Genomic DNA, 21702 nt, shown 5'->3' with positions numbered 1-21702 from the left:
TAAATTAATGAAAATTAAATTTAGAAAGAGAACTTTCTCTATAAAAACTAACCTTAATGCCTTGAACATTTCTAGGAGAACTGTAAAGTTTTGGGGAAAATAATCTTCAAATTCCAGAGGGATTCTGCTCTCTCATGGTTTTCTTGGTTTTGATTTAAGATCTTGCTTCGTTTAAGAAGAAATTGAGGTGGGAATTGAACAATGAGATCACTTGGACACAGGAAGGGGAACGTCACACATCGGGGCCTATTGTGGGGAGGGGGAAAGGGACGGATAGCATTAGGAGATATACTTAATGTAAATGATGAGTTAATGGGTGCAGCACACCAACATGGCACATGTATACATACGTAACAAACCTGCATGTTGTGCACATGTACCCTAGAACTTAAAGTATAATAAAAAAAGAAAAAGAAATTGAAGCTGGGAACTACAAAATACATATTTTTGTTGTGGTTCATGTATGAAAGACAATACAAAACTTCAATCAGCTGTCTCCAAAACCAAAGAATAATCCTGGCCCTGTATCAAATGTTGGTAAACAACTTTAAATGTGTATATTTTGATAAATCACACAAAGTATGTATCATTTTTGTAGTGTATCTTAATAATATTTGTATTTTCTGATCGACCTGCTAGGTATTTGTCATATCGCATAAGATAACAAGAAAGCTACTACTGTAAAAGAAAAGGAGAATGTATTACCAAGTATAAAAGGTTAAGACTGGGCATGGTGGTTCAAGCCTGTAACCCCAGCTACCTAGGACGCTGAGGCATGAGAATTGCTTGAACCAGGGAGGTGGAGGTTGCCGTGAGCCGAGATGGTGCCACTGCTTCCCAGCCTGGGTGACAGAGCGAGACCCTGTCTCAAAAAAACAAAAAACAAAAAACAAAAAAAGCCAACATCCCCGCAAAAGTATTTTAGAGCTTTACTAAAGTCAGCATTCTTTAATTCAGTGTTCATGGCAACTTCGTAGAACTAGGCTACTATGAATAACGAGGCTGTGTTTGTCTTTGGACACGACTAATTTGCATTGCCATCAATTATCTACAGGTTACAAAGTTGTAAAATAGTTCAAAGTAAAAGACATAGATATCCCATAAGCATACTCTCTGGGCAAAACACCCAGTTACCTTTATGCCAACTTCAAAATCTTTCACAATGTTTTCTGACATGAATATTTTTCTTGGTCACTGGGTTGGTTCAACTGTTTTGATAAAACGAAATAAACAGAAGCGTCAGTCTAAGAAATAAGTTCTTTTAAAATATCTACTTGCCTACTAAATCCTAATCCTCTACCATGTAAAAGTAATGTGATCTCACTTGTAGTCACATTTGCATATATTAATCATTTGATGATTTTTCTTGGGAAATTATGAGGCAAATGAAGTCAAAGGTAGGTGAGGAAGTATTAGGGAAGAGAAAGCAGGAGGTAGACAGATAAATGAACTCATTCAACCCTGGAACGTCTCAGGAAAGCAGATAAGATTTAGCCATTTTGCAGAAGAGGAAACACAAACTCTTATAAGTTAAATAATGCTTAAGAGGTCACGAATGAATAAATGGATTCAACTCAGTTCTTCTGAATCCAAGTCATCAGGGCTCTTTCCACCCACAAATACCCTCTCTATGTTCTATCAGGAGTCACAAAAACCATTTGTCCCGCCTTTTCCCTCTGGGTTGGTCGTAATGACTGGAAGGCTGATTCACAGTCTTAGTGCATTATATGAATGTCTCTATATCAAGTATCCTTATTTGTTGTGTGAAGCTCTGTTTATTTGTTTATTTTTATTTATTTATTTTTGCCTACAGTCTCACTTTTGTTTTTTTTTTTTACCTTAGAAAGAGGAAAGGAAAGTAGAATTGTTGGGCTTGGCTCTAAGAAAAAAAATAAAAACAAGCTACAAGTCTGCAGAATCGAGGAAATGCTTAGAGTCAGAAGCTGAGCATGAGAGCTTAACAAATGCCCGATACTCATGTGTAGTTAGATGTTTTTATTTCTTTTGTTTGTTTACTGTTTCTGTGTTTCCTATCTGTACCACGATGTAATCTCCAGAGGCCAAAGTGAAGAAACAGCTTACATAACTGTCAATTCTTTTGGGTTTTGGATGAGTAACAGGTGTTTAGTAGTTAAAAAAATTACTCAGCGGTTACACCACCAATTTCTCAGTCTCTCAGCTGTCAGTCTTTAGATATCTGGCTGTGTGTTCGTCAAAACTGTCCTTCTTAAGTCTAAGTAGCACTCTCTGATTTTAGATAGTAGGTGATAGGCAAATAGATAAATGATAGATAGAAGATGCTAGATGAATAAACATTTAGATAATAGATAGATAGATAGATAGATAGATAGATAGATAGATGTTAATGACACATACGTATATACCTACCTACCTACATAAAAACATAGTATAAATATTTCTTTTCCTTTTTTTAAGTTCAGGGGTACATGTGCAGGATGTGCAGGTTTGTTACAAAGGTAGATGTGTGCCATGGTGGTTTGGTGCACAGATCATCCCATCACCTAGGTATTAAGCCCAGCATCCATTAGCTATTCTTTCTGATGCTGTCCCTCCTCCCACCCAAACTCCAACAGGCCCCAGTGTGTGTTGTTCCCCACCATGTGTCCATGTGTATCATTTAGCTCCCACTTATAAGTGAGAACATGTGGTATTTGGTTTTCTGTTCCTGCGTTAGTTTGCTGAGGATAATGGCCTCCAGTTCCATCCATGTCTTTGCTATTGGTTACAAAGATACTAGTGCCATACAGATCCTGAATTTTCTCTAATCCTCATTTACCTGACATATGTTATACTTAAGAACCTGTTTTTGCTGCAAGTATGATCAATAGACTCTACATTTTATATATAGGTGATACACAAATAGGCGGGTAGCATTAATTCATTCCAAAAAGGACAGTATGATGAGACAGTGATCTAAGGCAATGGCATACTCAGAATGACAGAAAATCAATAATTCCATCAAGGAAATCCAGGAAAGGCCTCTATATACCTGTTCTTTTATATGTGTCATAAAGAAAAGCCAAAGGCATCTGTGAATACAACAACAGATGTAACGTAGCATGGTGGCTTTTTACTTAGCCAAAGTGGAGCTGGCTTTCCAGACTTCCCTTCTCTGTTTAATTCTGGGTCAGGATTGGCCATAGGGAAATGTGCGTGAGATTTCAAAGGTGGCAGTGAGGCAATAGCCATTACACCCCTAAGGTCAAGGTAGGGCACCTGGTGTCGCAGCAGCTTCCCACTTGGGTGCTGATTTGTGAGCTCCCCTGATGGCAAGGGCAGCGGCTGGGCCTCAGGTGTCCTGGCTCCTGCCCATTTCCTCCTTCTGCCTGTCTGCATCCTGGGCCAGGTGCAGGTGTGCCTTGTGGGGTGAAGACTGCCAGTTTCTTATCACAAGCCACCTACATAGCTGAGGTTGAAGGTAGAGAGACAGATGTAGGCTGGAGTAATGAACTTCAAGTCGGGAGACTGGATTCTGGTCCAGGTATTACCACAGCCTCATTGTGTATTCCTGGAACATCACTTGACTTTTCTGTATCTCTGTTTTGTCAGATTACATGAACATTAGCTGCAGCTCCAGCTCAAAGTTTGAGAATGTTAATAAAACACCTCCAGAGCATCTACAACTTATTGAGACATTATGTTCACTTGGAGTTTTAGAATTAGAAAAAAGCAGCTGGGCGCGGTGGCTCACGCTTGTAATGCCAGCACTTTGGGAGGCCAAGGAGGGCGATTCGAGACCAGCCTGGCCAACATGGTGTAAACCCCGTCTCTACTAAAAATACAAAAAATTAGCCGGGCATGGTGGCACATGCCTGTAATCCTGACTACTCAGGAGGCTGAGACAGAAGAATTGGTTTGAACCCAGGAGGCAGAGATTGCAGACAGCAGAGATCGCACCACTGTACTCTAACCTGGGTGACAGAGCGAGACTCTGTCACAAAAAAAAAAAAAAAAAAAAAAAAGAAAGAAGAAAAAAGCTAGGAGAATGTTTTAGTCAAATGAAGCTATGTATCTAAGATCCCCATTAAAATATAACTTTGCATATTAATTTTTTGCAAAGTTTGAAATTAACTTTGAATCATTCAAAATAGCAATCTAAATATTCACTGATGAATGAATGAATTAAGAAAATGTGGTATCTACATACAATGGAACATTACTCAGCCTTAAAAAAAAGAAGGCAATTCTGCCATTTGTGACAACCTGAATGAACCTGGAGGACATTATGATAAGTGAAATAAGCCAGACACAGAAGACAAATATCTCATGACCTCACTTACATGATGAATCTTAAGAGTCAAGCCCACAGAAACAGAGGGAGAACTGTAGTTGCCAAGCGCTGCAGGGAGGGATTAATAGGAAAGAATTAGCCAAAGGTTACAAAGCTTCAGTTATACAAGAAGAATAAGTCCTAGACATCTACTGGATAGCATAGCGTCTACCATTAGAAATGCTGTGTTGACTGTTAGAAATGCTGTGTTGTACACTTCAACTACTTGCTGAGGGCAGATCTTATGTTAAGTGCTCTTATGACAAAAGAATACAAATAATAATAATAAAGAAGGCAGGAGGAAACTTTTGTAGGTAATTAATAGGTTTATGGCATAGCTTGTGGTGATGGTTTTCACAAGTGTAACTTCTCTCCAAACTCATCAAGTTGTACAGATTAAATATGTACAGCTCCTTGTATGTCAGTCATTTCTTTGTAGTTTAAAAAATTTTAAAAAATTAACCTTGTTGACTTGATGCTGAAGTACACTTTTGTTATAACATGTTTAAAAATTATTAATATGGGATAAGTGCACAGTGTCATGTTCCATATGACTAACTCCAAAAATCTAAATTCCCAGAGCATATGTGCCTGTGAAACAGCCCAAAATATCAATTGCTGTAAGACCTGTGCTGTCCTAAATACCTGTAGGTGTCTGAATTACAGGAATCCTGCAATTGTGACACAGCACACGTTTATGCTCTGTTCAGTGAAGGGTGGCAGGAGAGTGTCTGCAGGTCATCTGATAGCCGTCCTTTCTTTGCCCTGCGCATTTTTGATAATTTCCCAGGACATCTCATCTGAGCCATTAGGGTACAAACATTTCCCAGGAGCTCTTTCATTCTTATACATCAAATAGCAGAGATGAAATGTAAAGTTGGAGTAAAAAGCAGATTGGCATGATTGTAGGATAGAATAGGGGCCCTCTGACAACTCTTTTCAATAAGAAGACAATGGGGTGAACTCTGGCAAGACCGCCCCACCCGCCCCACAGTGAAAAGCTGCACGTTGAAAACATGCTGGTGAGATAATTTTATTCGTCACCACCATCTCAGTACCATGATCCATCATCAAAGAAGTCATGATGGTGTTGATAAGAGCTACTGCAATAACCCCACCTTGCATTTCCAAGGGGCCCATTTCTGAGCTGCTATTGTGCTATTTCTCCCCCCATTTAATGACACAGATGTCTACATCCAAACGCACCTGTGTTTAGAAACATAAGGTTCATTATGAGAACAGAGCCCTGAGCCCCTCCTGACCATTCCTCAGGCAGGAACAATGGCCACATACATATAGCCGTAGAGCCAGCCAGCCCCGGAATTAACTTCCTCGATGGCAGATGTGTTTTTGGACTTCAAAATTCTAAACCAGTAAGAACAAATTACAGGATTAAGGGATTTAATTCTTATTACATGAGGAATGCATGCACATTGATTCTTTTCTGCTAGCGATGGGTAAACAATGGTTTTCATTTAAAACACAAATATCTCATTTAAGAGAAAGGAGGGGGAGGGCAGAGAATAGAATGTGTAGGTGATTCTCAAAGGGTTGAAGGAGCTGAGGGGGCATATCTGTCAGGGGTCTGGTTTCTTACAAAGTGAGAGTGAATTTCTTTCCATTTCTTAAGCATTTAGTTCAAGAGTTAAGCAAACATCTTTTTGGCATCTAATCTGTATCAGGCACTGGGGCCATTCTTGGAGAATTTTTAGTACAGCGAAGAAGAAATATTGCTTCCTCATCCATTTTGCTCATCTCCCTCAGCTGCCCTTAGCTTATTCTGTAGCATCAGTCTTCAGGATGGTTGTTTGTGTTACCAGGAAATGTGAATAATTTTGGCGAGACAGTTTCCAACACAATTCCTTTGCAAGTACAGAGGACTCAGAAACCAGGCAGAGGCCGTCGTGAACGGTAGGGTATGTATTCCGGGGTACTTGGGCTCAAGGTCAGTGCCTCCTCATCAATTCAATAAATGTTTACTGAGTGCCTGCTAGATAGAAGGACCTGCCTGTATTCTAGGAAGGCAGACAGACAGTCTGCAAGTAAATAATACACAGAGTATCTGATAGTTGTAAGTGTGCTGAAGAGAATACAACTGGGTGATGTGACCAGGTGAATGGGAGACTCATTTAGCTAGGATGGTCTAGGAGGGCTTCTTTGAGGAAATAACATTTAAACTGAAAACTGATTGACGAAAAGGAGCCAGACACGCAAAGAGGAAAAGGGAAAGAGATTCCAGGTAAGGGGAATTGATTATGCAAAGGCCCTAAGAGAGGAACCCACTTGGCCTCTGCATGACGTAGAAAGAAGGTCAGTGCAGCCAGGATCAGAGCTGGTGTTAGAGAGATGACAAGATCTTACAGAGCCTTGTAGGCCCTGGTGCAGAATTTAGATTTTAATTTATTTTGGTGTTTCTCAAACTTTAGTGTTTGTTAAAACACAGACCAATGGAACGGGATAGAGAATGCAGAAATAAGGCGCACACTTACAACTATCTGATCTATGACAAAGCTGACAAAAACAAGCAGTGGGGAAAGGACTTCCTATTCCATGAACGGTACTGGGATAACTGGCTAGCCATATGCATAAGATTGAAATTGGACCCCTTCCTTACATCATGTACAAAAATTAACTTAAGATGGATTAAAGAGTTAAATGTAAAACCGAGAACTATAAAAACCCTGGAAGACAACCTAGGCAATATCCTTCTGGACATAAGAACAGGCAGAGATTTCATGACAAAGATGACAGAAGCAATCACAATAAAACCAAAAATTGACAAATGGGATCTGATTAAAGAGCTTCTGCACAACAAAGGAAACTATCAACAGAGTAACAGACAACCTAGAGAATGGGAGAAAATGCCAACTATGCAGCTGACAAAGGTTCAATATCCAGCATCTATAAGGAACTTAAATTTACAAGGAAAAAAGCCCTCGTTACAAGGACATGAATAGACACTTTTCAAAAGAAGATACACACACAGCCAACAAGCATAGGAAAGAAACTCAACATTACTGATCATTAGAGAAATGCAAATCAAAACCACAATGAGATACCATCTCTTGCCAGTCAATGGCTATTATTAAAATGGCAAAAAATAACATGCTAGCTAGGTTTTGGAGAAAAAAGAATGCTTATACACTCTTGGTGACAGTGTAAATTCAACCATTGTAGAAGATAGTGTGACAATTCCTCAAAAACCTAAAAACAGAAATACCATTTGAACCAGTAATCCATTACTGGATATATACCCAAAGGAAAGTAAATTGCTCTATCATAAAGATGACCCATGCACACGCATGTTCACTGCAGCATTATTCGCGATAGAAAAGACATGGAATCAATCTAAATGCCCATCAATGGTAGACTGAAAAAAGAAAATGTGGTACATATACACCATGGAATACTATGCAGCCATGAAAAAGAATGGGGTCGTGTTCTTTGCAAGAACATAAATGAAGCTACAGGCCATTATCCTTAGCAAACTGATGCAGGAACAGAAAACCAAAGCATGTTCTCCCTTATAAGTGAGAACTAGATGACGAGAACACATTAACACAACAGAGAGGCCTATTGGAAGGTGGAGGGTGGGAGGAGGGAGAGGATAAGGAAAAATAACTAGTGTATACTAGGCTTAATACCTGGGTGACAAAATACTCTGTAAAACAGACCCCCGTGACACAAGTTTACCTATATAACAAACCTGCACATACACCCCTAAACTTAAAATAAAAATTAGATTAAAAAAACCCAACACCACAGATTGCTGGGCCCATCTCTAGAGATTCTTTAGTGGGTCTGAAGTGGGCCCTAAGAATTTGCATTTCTCCAAGCTGCCATGTGATTCAGATGATGCTTGCTCACAAACTACTTTAGAAACCAACAAAAAAACTTTATTGAGAAATAATGTACATATCATACAATTTACCTATTTTAAAGTGTAGAATTTAGTTTTAGTATATTGATGGATATGTGCAATTGTTACCACAGTTAATTTTAGAATATTTTCAACCTGCAAAGAGAAACCCTTGACTCTGTAGCTACTTCCCTGCCCTGCTGCCACCCACCCCTCCCCAGCTCTGTGCAATTACTCATGTACTTTCTATTTCTATAATAAAAATGCCTCTATATAAAATGCCTGTGCTGGGCATTTTGTATAAATGGAGTTATACAATATGTGGGCTTTTGTGACTGGCTTTTTTCATTTAGCATAATGTCAAGATTCATCCATGTTGTAGCATGTGTCAGAACTTTCTTCCTTTTATGGACAAATAACCTATAATCTTCCATGATATGGATATACCACATTTTATTTATTCATTTGTTAATTTATAGACATTTTGGTTGTTTCCATCTTCACTGACCATACTTTGGTTGACACTCATCTAGAAGCAGTTGGAGGACACTCACACGAATTTACATATTTAAAAAACCACTCAGCTTGCCATGTGGAAAATGAGCTGCAGAGAGACGGGAGTGGCCACAGGGATGCTGGTTGGTAGGTTACTGCCCTGTCAAAGCAAGAGACCATTGTGGTCTAAACCAGTGTGGGTGATAATGTTAAAGAGAGATGGAGGTGCAATCAGCAGGGTTTATTGATGGATGAAATACGAGGTAGTGAGAAATCAACATAGTGCTGGGTTCTGGACTTAAACAACTGGGCAAAGCACAGTGTTATTAACTCAAATGAGAAGACTATTATTATTATTATTTTTTAAGATTTCTGGGGCACTGTTTTGTCCTCAATGTGACCATTAAGAGGGTGTCAGTCCAAATAAATGTTTCCCAACAATAAAGAACACTTTTTGATGAATGACTACTAATTCTATTTTTTTCCTAATACACCACTCAACCAGTTGTGCATGTTGCTATATTGTGTTTGTCGTATTATTTGAAAATATTCAATTCTGCTATAGAAAACAAATGGGATAGATGCAAATCATAGATGTATAGGCAAGTAGCTTATGAGGAATATACAGATTCATGACGTGTTAGATACAGATATGTTAGTAACCTGGGAGACATGTTATGCATGGACAAAAACAGTCTATGTGCACTACACAAAGAAACAAAGGGAAGTAGGGTGTGCTGTTAACTTTAGGTGTCAGTTTGGCTGGATTAAGGGATACCTAGCGGGGTAATTAAGCATTTCCTTTGGGTGTGTCTGTGAAGTGTATTCAGAGGTGATTGTGAGTCCGTGGACTGAGTAGGGAAGACCCACTCTCATTGTGGGCAGGTGCCATCTAATTGGCTAGGAGCATGGATATAACAAAAAGGCAGGGAAAAGGTGAATTCTTTCTTATTCTCCTGGAGTGGAGACACCCTTCTCTTGTCCTTAAATATCAGAACTCCAGGCCTTTGGGCTCCAGGACTTGCTCCAGCATCCTCCCTCAGCCCCATCTCAGCTTCTCAGGCCTTCCCTGTCACACTGAAAATTATACATTATCTTGCTGCTTCTGAGGCTTTTGGAGTTGAACTTATTAGCCTTTATAATCAGGTGAGCCAATTTCCCTAATAAATATCTTATCTATCTATCTATCTATCTATCTATCTATCTATCTATTTATCTATCATCTATCAGTCATGTATCTATCTAATCTATTCATCCATCCATCCATCTACTTATCCTACTGGTTCTGTCTCTCTGAAGATCCCAGACTAATACATAGGGCAATAGAAACCAAAGATTCATGAGATATACGAGGCTCTGAATATTCATGACACCCTAAATATACATGAGTCACAGAGGCACTCAATATTCATGAAGCCTTACATCAGCTACCCATTAGTAACATCTATTCTGGCCCAACTTGTCCTCTCCCCAAAAAAGGCAGATACAATCTAAAGCTATTTATCAGGCTTACAGGCAAGCTACAGCTTGCATCCGTGCAATAGAGTGTGTATTGTTGGCTGTTACCTCTTTCATTCACTGGGCTTGCATTGGGCTTGCCGAAGCCTCACTCTTATGTTCTTAACATATGCCTGTCAGTGGGAAGGCTCAGGCAGCAAAGAGAAAGAGAGAGACGGGGCTGATCAATACTGCACGACTGAGGATTGTAAGAGTATAGTCCTTCTACCCTTTGTGTGACTGGGGTAACTTCTTACCCATCTCTTTTCCTTTGCTTCTGACTAATGGTTTTAAATTGAGTCCATAAACTGTGTGACTCAAGGATATTAATTTGGTTTTGTCCAAATTGGTTGGACATTAATTTGTGTCCAAATTCGATTGGACATTAACTTGTGAGTCTTTCTGTTCTGTGACCACTGGGGGTCTACTTGGAGGCCACCATCCAGATAAACTTCCTGTGTGATGTTACAGACTGTCACATATCAGAGAGCAAGAGAGGAAGAAGGCCACCTCCCTGAGATCCAGGGACGGAGATGACATGGGATTTGTTCTCAGTGCATCAATCTTGTGAGTCAGCCACACTAACTTTAAAGATTTCCTCTTTCACTCATATTTACCCAGCAATGTCCTTGTGTTTGAGGACTACTAATCTGAAATCTGATGAATATATAATATTCACCTGTATTGATTATCCCAAAAAAACACATCAGTGAACCACTTGCACAAAGAAGGTAGCTACAACACCAACAACGCAAATGTGGAGTGAATCTATTTCCTTAAGAATTAGCGTAACTGTGACAATTTGTAAGAAAATGCTGAACTCAGAAAAAAGCAAAAGCAAAACCAAAATGAAACAAAACAACTGATAATCAAACCTGGTTGAAAGTAAATGTTCAAGGAAGACTTACTCAAGGAGGCTGAGGCAAGAGGATCTCTGGAGCCCAGAATGTTGAGGCTGCAGTGAGCCACAGTCGTGCCACTGCACTCCAGCTTGAGTGACAGAGTGAACCCTTTCTCCAAAAAACAAAAAAAGAAAGAAAAAGAAAGACTTGTTCCTTACTAAGAATCAAAGTGCCAAAAGAGGAGAATAACATGAAGGGTTAGGACTAATTGCTCTCCTCTCTCTATTGTCACCCTTTGAACCTCTTCTTTGGAATGTATTGATAAAATTTTACAAAAATACAAGATTTGACGTTATTCCACATGTCCACAAAAACCTATAGAAAACCCAAACCAAAAGATTCACTGTAACAGATAAACACTAATAAAATGGTTAGAAAATAGTTCAGCAAAGGAGAGGAAGTCAGAGAATTCAAGAAAGAAAAAAACAAAACGTTATCCTAGTGATGAGAGGCTCTTGGCACTTACAATTTTCCATTTGAAATTTCATTCTCCCACTGTGGATTCTGAGAGCTGTCTAACACTTTTGAACAGATTCTAGGTTGGAAAGCAAGGAAAAAAAGTTTTCCATTCAAAGTTTCCACCTTTCAAATCTATTTCCATTTCTTCATTTGGCACAGCCAATATTGGATCTGGGTCTTAGTTCCACGTCCATCTGGGGGAGTCATTTGGCCAAAATAAGATGGTTAGCAAATTTTTCCCAGATAATTTACATTACATATTATGTGGCAATTTTGTCCACGTTTAAGAAATACATTTTCAAAGGGACTGGTAACGTAAAGTCAAGTACTTATCAGTCATATTAATTTTTGCTGATGAAAACCTTCTACGTGCTTTTACATGTCATCTTGCTATGTTATCCTCAACACAACCCTGTTTAGAAGGTAAGATAGGATGATGTATCATGCCAGGAACTCTTATCTGAGAGATGCTTGAATAGTGCTTTCATCTAAGGGAAGAGCATGCCTTCCTTACTCATATCTTTCTGCATGTTCTGCCAAACTTCATGAGCTGGGTACACAGATGACATCTAATGCAGTATAGGAGGGGCCATCAGTGCATCCACCTTAACTCATTCAGGGGTTCTGTCACTGCCATGTGTGAGTCCCAGCAGTAAGAGTGAATGATGCTGTCAAACAAGAGCCAATATTCAGGACGACTGACATTTCACCCTAACATCTAGAGTCTTGGTGGCTTCGCTGCAATTATGTTGAGAAATAATACGCCTCCCACCTCACAGATGGACACAAGCTTCTCTGCAGCTCATGCCAGATGATGGCCAGGACTCTCCTATCAAAATAAATGGATATCAAAATCACCTTCCAGGAGGAGCATGAGACATGGGACTACTAACAAAGAAGTGCAGGATGGTCAAGGATCTTCAGACAATCATTCTGAGAAGCTTGAGGTCATGGTTAGAGCTTAGAACGGGGACTTTGAGAATTGACTGCAAATCCTGCTCCATTACAGACAAGCTTTTGACTTTGGAAGAATCTCTGATTTCCTGATGAAAATGGAGAATCTGAGCCAGACAATTTCCAAATTCCTTTCCAATTTCATCTCAAAAACCAGAATCACTGAAAACTGAATTTGTTCTGCAATGTGCAGTTGACATAACAGGAATTGTTACTTCCTCAACAAAACATCATACTTCTACTTTTAAAATAGAATGGAATATAACCCCATTACCATGACAAAGACTGGTCATAGCCATCCTAACACAACCAGACTAGATGCAAGAACTGTTGCAGCAAGGAAGGAAGCCTAGGATCAAAAGAATTAACAGACGTTCTGACCTACAAATTCAGTGTGGAGGCTGCCACTGTGAGGAGGCGAATTAGCTGCTCTGGGCTTCAGTCTGAGGAGAACAACAGAGCCATTCTCTTGAGTGGGACATCAGGATCCCAGACAGGGGCAGTCATGCCAACGTAGCACAGAAAATCTCATTTGGATAGATGATTAATTTCATCCATGAGAGAGAAAAGAGATTCGGGGCGTTTGACTCCTGGGCATATTTGGGTGGAAGGAGACTGTATAGTGATAAATGAACAATTGCCAAACTTGTAACTAAAACATGCATTCTTTTTAATAGCTTCATGTATTGCTGAATCGGGTAGGGGAACCAGTGCTGATGGAAGCATATTTCTCATCCAAATGTATATAGTATCCTCTCTCACTTTTCAGTTTCTGCAAAGTCCCTTGGGAACCAGGCTTGGCATTGTGACTTGGGCTGGCTGCATTTGGCTGGGGAACAATTCTGGAACCAACACGCCAGTTGTCCAACACCTAGGGTGCTGTCAGCACTCTGAAGATAGCAACCCTAATCATATTTGTTTTGGCCTGTCAGCCTCAAGGGCAGATGGTTGTCATGCTGACTGAGAGAAAGGTATTGTGACAGGAGCCAAAGCTAGCCAGTAAAGGACCTTGAGGCTTCCACACAAAATGACTATTTCTAGAAACTTTCTAGATATTTCTAGAAAATGAGGCAGCAATCCGAAGATCAAAAGTTTTCTCAAATTCATGGTGCAGCAGGACTCAGGTTTGAATGGAGGCCAATGGGAATGTGACGTAACGGGCTCCCTCTTGGGTAGAGGTAGCTTCACCACCCGGACCTTGGAAAATTTGATCCCATCCCCTCATATCACGTGAATTCATCTGGTCAATGTGGCTTTGGGGAACGGTCAACTTCTCTTGCATGAGTTAGGGGGAAAACCTTCATGAGGGGTCCACAGAGTGTCATAGATGACCCTGAAGTTGCTGGACTTATATAGGTTTTTCCTGAGAATTCAGTAGCTCCCAAGAGAAAGAGTGACCTGGGGTTCCACAGGGCCACAGTTCCTGACGGGAGCAGTTCTACTTTTCCACATTCTTGATGAGTTCCTCTTTGGAGGAATTACTCCTTGTTACGAGATGCAAATCCGAAAATATTTTGTTGGGCACCTATTTGGCACCCAGCACTATGGGGGGCACCAGGAGAAGACAGGATCCTCAAGGATCTCACCACCTACTCATGAACTTGAAATCCGATTAGGTGTTCACGTGCTACTCACATCATCCTACTATAACATAGGAATGTCAGTGGACCACTTAATAACACTCATAAATGAACATACTGCCATTTCTAGTAGTACTTGTATTTTCTAGCTTAGCTCCTAACCTTACATATATGAGTTTTCTAGGGCTGCCATACCTAATTTCCAGAAACTGTGTGCCTTAAAATAACAGAAAGGTATTATCCCACAGTTCTGGAGGCCGGAAGTCTGAAATCAAGGTGCTGGCAGGGTGCCACTTCCTCTGGATTATGAGGAAAGATTGTGACTCCTTCAGCATATGACAGCTGCCAACATGGGCTTTTGGCTCCATCACTCCAGTCTCTGTCTCTGTGGCCGCATTGCTTCCTCCTCTTCTCCTACCTGTGTCTGTCTTGGGAAAATATATGTGATTGCATTTAGGGGTAATTCAGAATACCTTTTCTCATGATCTTTAATGTGATCGCATTGGCAAAGACCCTTTTTCCAAATGAGGTCCATTTAGATGTTCTAGGAATTAGGACCTGGACTTACTCTTTTGGAGACAACTATCTAGCCCACTTCATCTTATAATTTATAGTTTTCAAAGAGATCTCACATGCACCATTTTATTTTATCACCTTAATATATTTACAATCCTAGAGCTTGAAAAAAGTACTCCAACTTCGAAGCCTTTCCCAACTTTGATTTTAAAATACAATTTTCACAACTCTATGGCTCACCAGCCTTTTACTTGCCCTAAAAGACGGGAGACAGCCCAATTTATGCTGACCTTTGTCATCTACTTCCTCTCCACGTCGGTAAATACTTTCAGTTCTTTTTCATCTCCCTCTTCTCATTACAGCCCTTTATAACTGAGCAGAGTGGGACTAGTGCAGAGAAGCACAGGACACACAATTTAATGCTTCTTTCCTGCTATTAGCTGCCAAGCCGACTATGAAGTGTTTTTTGGCCTCTGGCCTCTAGCTCTTCTCAAGATCTGTTAATGAATATGTTAGCTTTCCATAGCTGCCACAAATGACCATAAATTTAGTGGCTTAAAATAATACAAATTTATTATTTTATAGTTCTGTCGGTCAGAAGTCTGACATGGGTCTCACTGGGCTAAAATCGAGGTTTCAGCGGGGCTACTTTCCTATCTGAAGGCCAATGTGGGGAGAATCCATGACCTTTTCCAACCTCTAGAGGCAGCCCACATTCCTCCATTGGCTTGTGGCCCCTCCCTGCAGTTTCAAAGCCAGTGACGTTGTATCTCATCTGGATAATCCAGACGAGCCCAGTCTAATCTGAAAGACTGGACGTTTACTCACATCCATAAAGTCCCCTGTGCCATGTAAGGTGACACATTCAGAAGCTCAGGGATTAGAGTGAGGGCCTTCACAATGGGTGAGCACCAGGTCAAGCTGACAGAGAGTGCAGTCTTATTTTTCCAGCACAGAGTTTAGCTAATACAGCTCAGCACGACACATCCGCTTGGGATACTTCACCTCTAGACCATTGAAAAATGGCCTCAGCCAAGGGCCAGGGCGGCGAGGACTGGCATCGGAAAGCCCACGACGAGAAAAAGGGCAAAGCCACCTTGAGCACTGGCTCTGGCTCATGGTGGTGTTTGCTTAGGTTCCCTCCCTTTCCTCCCACTTCTGTGCCTTTGTTTCCCTTTTCTTTCTTGCCTCCTCTTTCCTCTATCCTCTAAGCTGAAAGGTGCTGGGAAATATTTCCTGTGAAAGTTTGCCTATTTCTCGTCCTTGAGATACAAACTTCCCTCGGCCCAGCATGTCCTTAATGGATTCCTGCACTTACCCACAGTCCTCTGCCCAGGCAGGGCGAGGCAGGCGAACCTCGGCTTCTCCTTGCTCATCTCTCACCCTTTCATCATGTGGGCGAACAGAGGCTTCCTTAAGGGCCATGAAACATCCTAGAAGAACAGGCCATTGTGTGTTATCAATGGAGGCTTCAGAAACCTCTGGGTCAGGGTTTTTTTAAAAAAAAATTTTAATAGGGAGGTGGGGAGTTTCTGTCTCAATCAGACAATGAGGACATTATCTTTATTTAAGAGAGAGAGATTACAATCAAATCCGAAACACTCCTTACAGCTTTATCCTCCTCTTTGCTGTACGTTGAGCACTCACACTCTGTGGATCCCAAACAATGTAAAAGGGAAGGAAAAATAAAAGTGAAAAGTAAATTCCATTCCCACAAAGCAGATTTTACTTTTAAATATGTTCTTTATCTTCATTTTTCACACATACACACACACACGGAAATAATGCAGGTGAGTTTTTGATATAACTACGCTCTCAGAATACCTCTTATATGAAATTAATTATAGGAGTCGGGGCACCAGGGGAAAGGGAGAGGAAAACGGGAGACGGTGCAAACGGCGTGCCCGCCATCTTGTTTGTGCCCCAGTTTCGCGCATGCGCCGTTCTCCAGGACTCACGCTTCCCGCTCTCCGCTTCCCTCCGCGGTGCCTGAGCCTCTGCATTGCCCGACTCCGCAGGAGCGCCAGGGCGGCTCCTGCTCTTCCTAGACTCCCTGCAAAGGCGTTTGCCGAAATGTCCACAGAAGGAGGATTTAGTGGTACTAGCAGCAGTGATGCCAGCAAAGCCTAAGTCCTTCTGGCCTCGGGTCATGGAAGAAGTCCGGAATTTAGCAGTGAAAGATTTCTGAGTGCACTTAATAACTCCCACTGGCTCGTTATTAAGAAGATTATGAGCCGGGCGCGGTGGCTCAAGCCTGTAATCCCAGCACTCTGGGAGGCCGAGACGGGTGGATCACGAGGTCAGGAGATCGAGACCATCCTGGCTAACACGGTGAAACCCCGTCTCTACTAAAAAATACAAAAAACTAGCCGGGCGAGGTGGCGGGCGTCTGTAGTCCCAGCTACTCGGGAGGCTGAGGCAGGAGAATGGCGTGAACCCAGGAGGCGGAGCTTGAGGTGAGCTGAGATCGCGCCACTGCACTCCAGCCTGGGTGACAGAGCAAGACTCCGTCTCAAAAAAAAAAAAAAAAAAAAAAAAAAAGATTATGAAACTGGATGAGGATGTGAAGATGATCAGTGCAGAGGCCCCTGTGCTCTTTGCCAGGGCGGCTCAGGTTTTTATCACGGAGTTGACTCTTCGAGCCTGGATTCACACACAGGATAACAAGTGCCAGACTCTACAGAGAAATGATATCCCCGTGGAATTTGATCAATTTGCTTTTCTCCTCCATATTGTTCCAAGAGATGAACTGAAACCCCCAAAGTGTCAGGAGGAGGTGCTGCAGTCTATAACTCCTGCTGAGCTAGTCCAGTGCTATTTCACGCTGGCTCAGCAGCCCACCACCGTCCAAGTTCAGGGGCAGCAGTAAGAGCAGCCCACTGCCAGCTCCATGACCACCATCCGGCCTGGGCAGCTCATCATCGCACAGCCTCAGCAGGGCCAGACCACACCCGTGACAACACAGGTTGCAGAAGGTCAGCAGGTGCAGATTGTGCAGACCCAGCCACAGGGTCAAGCCCAATAGGCCCAGAGTGGCACTGGATGGTCCGTGCAGGTGACGCAGCAGATCCTCACTAACACAGGAGAGATCCAGCAGATCCCAGTGCAGCTGAAAGCTGGCCAACTGCAGTGTATCTGCTTAGCCCAGTCTGTATCAGGCACCCAGGTTCTGCAGGGATAGATCCAGACACTTGACACCAACTCTCAACCGATTACACAGACAGAGGTCCAGCGAAGACAGCAGTAGTTCAGCCAGTTCACAGGTGGACAGCAGCTCTACCAGATCCAGCAAGTAACCATACCTGCAGGCCAGGACCTGCCCAGCCCATGTTTATCCGGTCAGTCAACCAGCCCTCCGATGGGCAGGCCCCCCAGGTGACTGGCAACTGAGAGCCTGAGCTGGCAAGGCCAAGGACATCCAACACAATCGTTGCCATACAGCCCCAGGTCATGGGCACAGCCTCCCTCCCCAGAGGACCTGACTAACCTCAGTGCCTCCTGCAGGCTAGGGCGTTGGTGCACTAGGCCTCATGCCTGGGGGCCGAGATTCTCCAACAGAAAGATGCAGTATTTTTTGTTTCCTTTTTTCTCCAAGGAATCAATATTTCAATATGTTGAGCTGTGTGTCCAATGCTATGAAATTAAAATATTAAATCACATTTTTTTTGGCATTTTCTTGAAGAGTGTGGCTGAAGAAATATTTCTCCTTTTGTTTCTTACAGCCACTTCTTTTTAGGAGCAAATCTGCCCGTGGGTGTGCGATATTTCTTGACCCTTGGAACAGTTGCTGCCCCCAAGATTTGCCATGTTGTTCTACCCTCAGATTGAATTAGGTAATATGTGTAGCTGCTTTTTCACTAGTGGTCCTCTCCCTATCCCTTACTCTTACCACGGAGCTCTGTGTATTTGCATCCAGAGGCCTTGGAAACAGTCCTTGCATTTAAGAGACCGATTTATTCCCCATGGAGAGTGGGTGGGTTCATTGCCACACTCTTTTCTCCTAGGGACCCAGGAGTCTAGGACTTTAGGCATTTGCTGCCCACCTCCCCTTTATTTTTTAAATGCATTAAAAACTGTGCTAGTCCCCTTTCCATGGTCTTCAAACTGCATGAAATGCAATAAATCTATTTTAGATTTAAAAAAAAGAAATTAATGATAAGACCTTATCTTACTCAAAAGTTAGTCCTTAGATTTAACACAGTAAGAGTTGCAAAATAGACATACAGTTTCAGAAACATGCATGCAACTGATTGTTTTTGATTGTAAAATTTCTTATTTCCTTAATCATAGGAGTAGAAATGTGGATTTAGCTATCCTGTAGATAGCCACTGCAAAGGTGAATTTAGCCCACGGTTTAATGATTGGACTATATTCCTTTCTTTATTCATCTGAACATTTCAACCAGATGGAAGCACTGTGCTAGGTGTTGGGGACAAAATGATGACTAGGCCCATCCCGGCTTTGAGAGTTTCACAGTTAATAATTTCTAAATAATGAAGTAAAGACAAAGAAAGAGAAATCACAGGGCCCCATGAGAGAAAGAGAAGAACATAAAACTTACCTTGAATGTGAAGAAACTTCAGGAAGGAAGGGATATCCAAGCTGCATTTTAAAAATCAGCAGAATTTCCAGAAGGTGAATGGAGAGTAAGAGAGTGGGGGCTGAGAAGGTGAGCAAAAGGGAAGACGAAGAGGAAGAGCAAGAATGAGAGCGGTGGCATGACTTGAAAAGGACCTCAAAATGCTGGGTGTTCCTCAAGCACTGCATTAGAGCCCAGCCCGAGAGGGACGTGCGGGACTGTGTGCACATCAGGTTTGTTGTCTGTGTAGCATCTTCTCCCCCTTATTCTGGTAATGGCATCCTGGTTTTCTTTTCTTTTGTTTTCTTTTTTTTTTTTTTTGAGACGGAGTCTCGCTCTGTCGCCCAGGCTGGAGTGCAGTGGCGCGATCTCAGCTCACTGCAAGCTCCGCCTCCCGGGTTTACGCCATTCTCCTGCCTCAGCCTCCCAAGTAGCTGGGACTACAGGCGCCCGCCACCTCGCATGGCTAGTTTTTTGTATTTTTAGTAGAGACGGGGTTTCACCGTGTTAGCCAGGATGGTCTCGATCTGCTGACCTCCTGATCTGCCCGTCTTGGCCTCCCAAAGTGCTGGGATTACAGGCTTGAGCCACCGCGCCCGGCGGCATCCTGGTTTTCTTTGGGGGGAATTACTCCTGCTCTAACTTGTTTATGGTTGGGGGTAGGGCTCTACCTAACTCAGGGCTTCAAAGATGAGCACATGACCCATGCCTGGCTGCTCAGAACATCGCATCATTTTTGATACTACTAATGGGTTCAAGAAGAGGCAAACACTCAATGGATTACATAGAATGAGTAACACTAGCTGTTGTGACAGTCTCTAAATCTCAGTGGCTGGTTTCCCCCTCACGAAAACAAACAAACCAAACATCATGCACACTCCTGATCAGGCGGCTCTCCAGTGTGGCTTCCTCCAAGTGGTGACTCAGGGATCTAGGCTCATTTCCTCTAATGGTGCTGTCACCTGCTGAATGTTCTATGCCCAGACAATGAGTGAAGAAGTGAATGTGGAGTGGGGTCCAGGTCTGGAGGAGATGGCCTTCATTTTTACTTACATTCCCTCCCTGGCCCTGGGCACATGACCAGACCTAGATGCAGGGCACCTGGGAAATGTGCTTAGCTGTGTGCTCAGGAGGAGAAGGAAACAGTTTGGGGAGTACATTCTATTGGGTAACTCTTCCACACTCAAGCGGGGCTAATAAGAGCCTATGACCCAAGTCCTGGGGTTGTTATTTCCTGAAATAAATGGAAAAAGAGTTTTAGGGAGGCAGATGTGACAAGGAAAAAGTTTGGTCATGTGGTAGAACCGTGCCTGGTGCTTTGGCGAGCTTCTGCTCACCGAGCGAGAAGAACTCACCCGAGAAAGAAAGCAACATGAAAATAAGAGTTAAGAGAAAAAGAGGGTCCAGGGTAAGGCAGGCAAGATGCCTACAGTGCAAATTTAAGAAGGCAAGGCTGTGCACATGGGCTCTGTCTCTTAGGGCCCTGCTAGAGCAGAGTCAGTACTTGCATGACCTGCTGCCGCAAATCTTGCACCCCGGGCACAAAGATTGCCCAGACTTCACCCTGAGACAGAGAAAATCTTGGCAGTATTATTTGAACTCCTGGATCCATCTGAAACCAGTCCCATGCACTGGAATTTTCAGCCATGTGAACCAATAAACATACTTTCAAGCTAAAGCTTTTTAGGTTAGGTTTTTGTGCCTTGCTACCAACAGAATTCTGATAAATATGCGTTAGTGCCATAGAGAACCCGTGAAATGTTTTAAGCGGAAGAGTAGCAGAGAGAGGCCAACATAGTTAACCCAATCTACATGTAGCACATCCTGCCATTCTCACCAAAAACGGGCACTCGTCTCACCTCCATGCAGGTTTTTCTCTACATAAACAGTGTTAATCTTGCCATCAGGATTCACATCTGAACGCAAATTCAAAAGCTTTCTCTAAATCAAAATAGCCTTTATAAGACTGTATTTGATGCTTTTGACTTTCCTGCTTTTAGCCGAAAGGTTTTGAAGCTGGTACTGCAAGCAAAGGCCTTTCTGTAGCTTTTCTGGCCCCTCTAGGACCAATAAAAACTTGAAATCTTGCAGCAGGAAAATATGCTCCAAGTTCGCACTGAGTCTTAAGGAAGTGAGTAAGTGAAATGAGTGTTTGCTTTTTGGGATTGAATTTGATGCTGGGTAAGAACCAGAAAGTATACACAGTGTATTTGGGGCACTGCCAATGTTAATCCCATAGGTGGCCTCAGTGGGGTGAACACTACCTTAGAGTCCAGAAACTGAAATAGAATCCACTGTCACTGTAAACTATTTCCTGAGACAGTGATCATCATTACCAACATTCCCTCTTCTGGTGTTTGTGAATCTCAAGGTTTAAATCAAAGGAACACTGACTGCAATGGACATAAATAGCACAGTGGGCCATTTTACAGCCACTCTGTGGCCACACAGCGGGTAACTAGGGAGTGGGAAGGCAGGGAACAGTGATGTAATGACTCTTGACTATTATGCAGATCAATTTCTTTTTACACTGAACAGATATGCCCTAGAATATTATGATACATGCTGCC

General features: G+C 42.3%; 1 long non-coding RNA gene and 1 pseudogene across 1 annotated transcript; one reads left to right on the top strand and one right to left on the bottom strand.

Moving 5' to 3' along the window:
• Positions 1-805: 805 nt before the first annotated feature.
• On the bottom strand, positions 806-16470 carry LOC126937503 (uncharacterized). The gene is made up of 3 exons (XR_007719754.1): positions 16378-16470; positions 15872-15986; positions 806-1208 (listed from the first exon to the last, which is right to left on the bottom strand). It is a non-coding gene; the product is annotated as an uncharacterized LOC126937503 (long non-coding RNA).
• A 156-nt stretch (positions 16471-16626) lies between these two features.
• On the top strand, positions 16627-18033 carry LOC126937496 (nuclear transcription factor Y subunit gamma-like; annotated as a pseudogene).
• Positions 18034-21702: the final 3669 nt, after the last annotated feature.

Source organism: Macaca thibetana, chromosome 15 (assembly GCF_024542745.1).
Source record: "Macaca thibetana thibetana isolate TM-01 chromosome 15, ASM2454274v1, whole genome shotgun sequence".
NCBI classification, from domain to species: domain Eukaryota; kingdom Metazoa; phylum Chordata; class Mammalia; order Primates; family Cercopithecidae; genus Macaca; species Macaca thibetana.
This window is presented reverse-complemented; position numbering and strand designations above follow the sequence as displayed.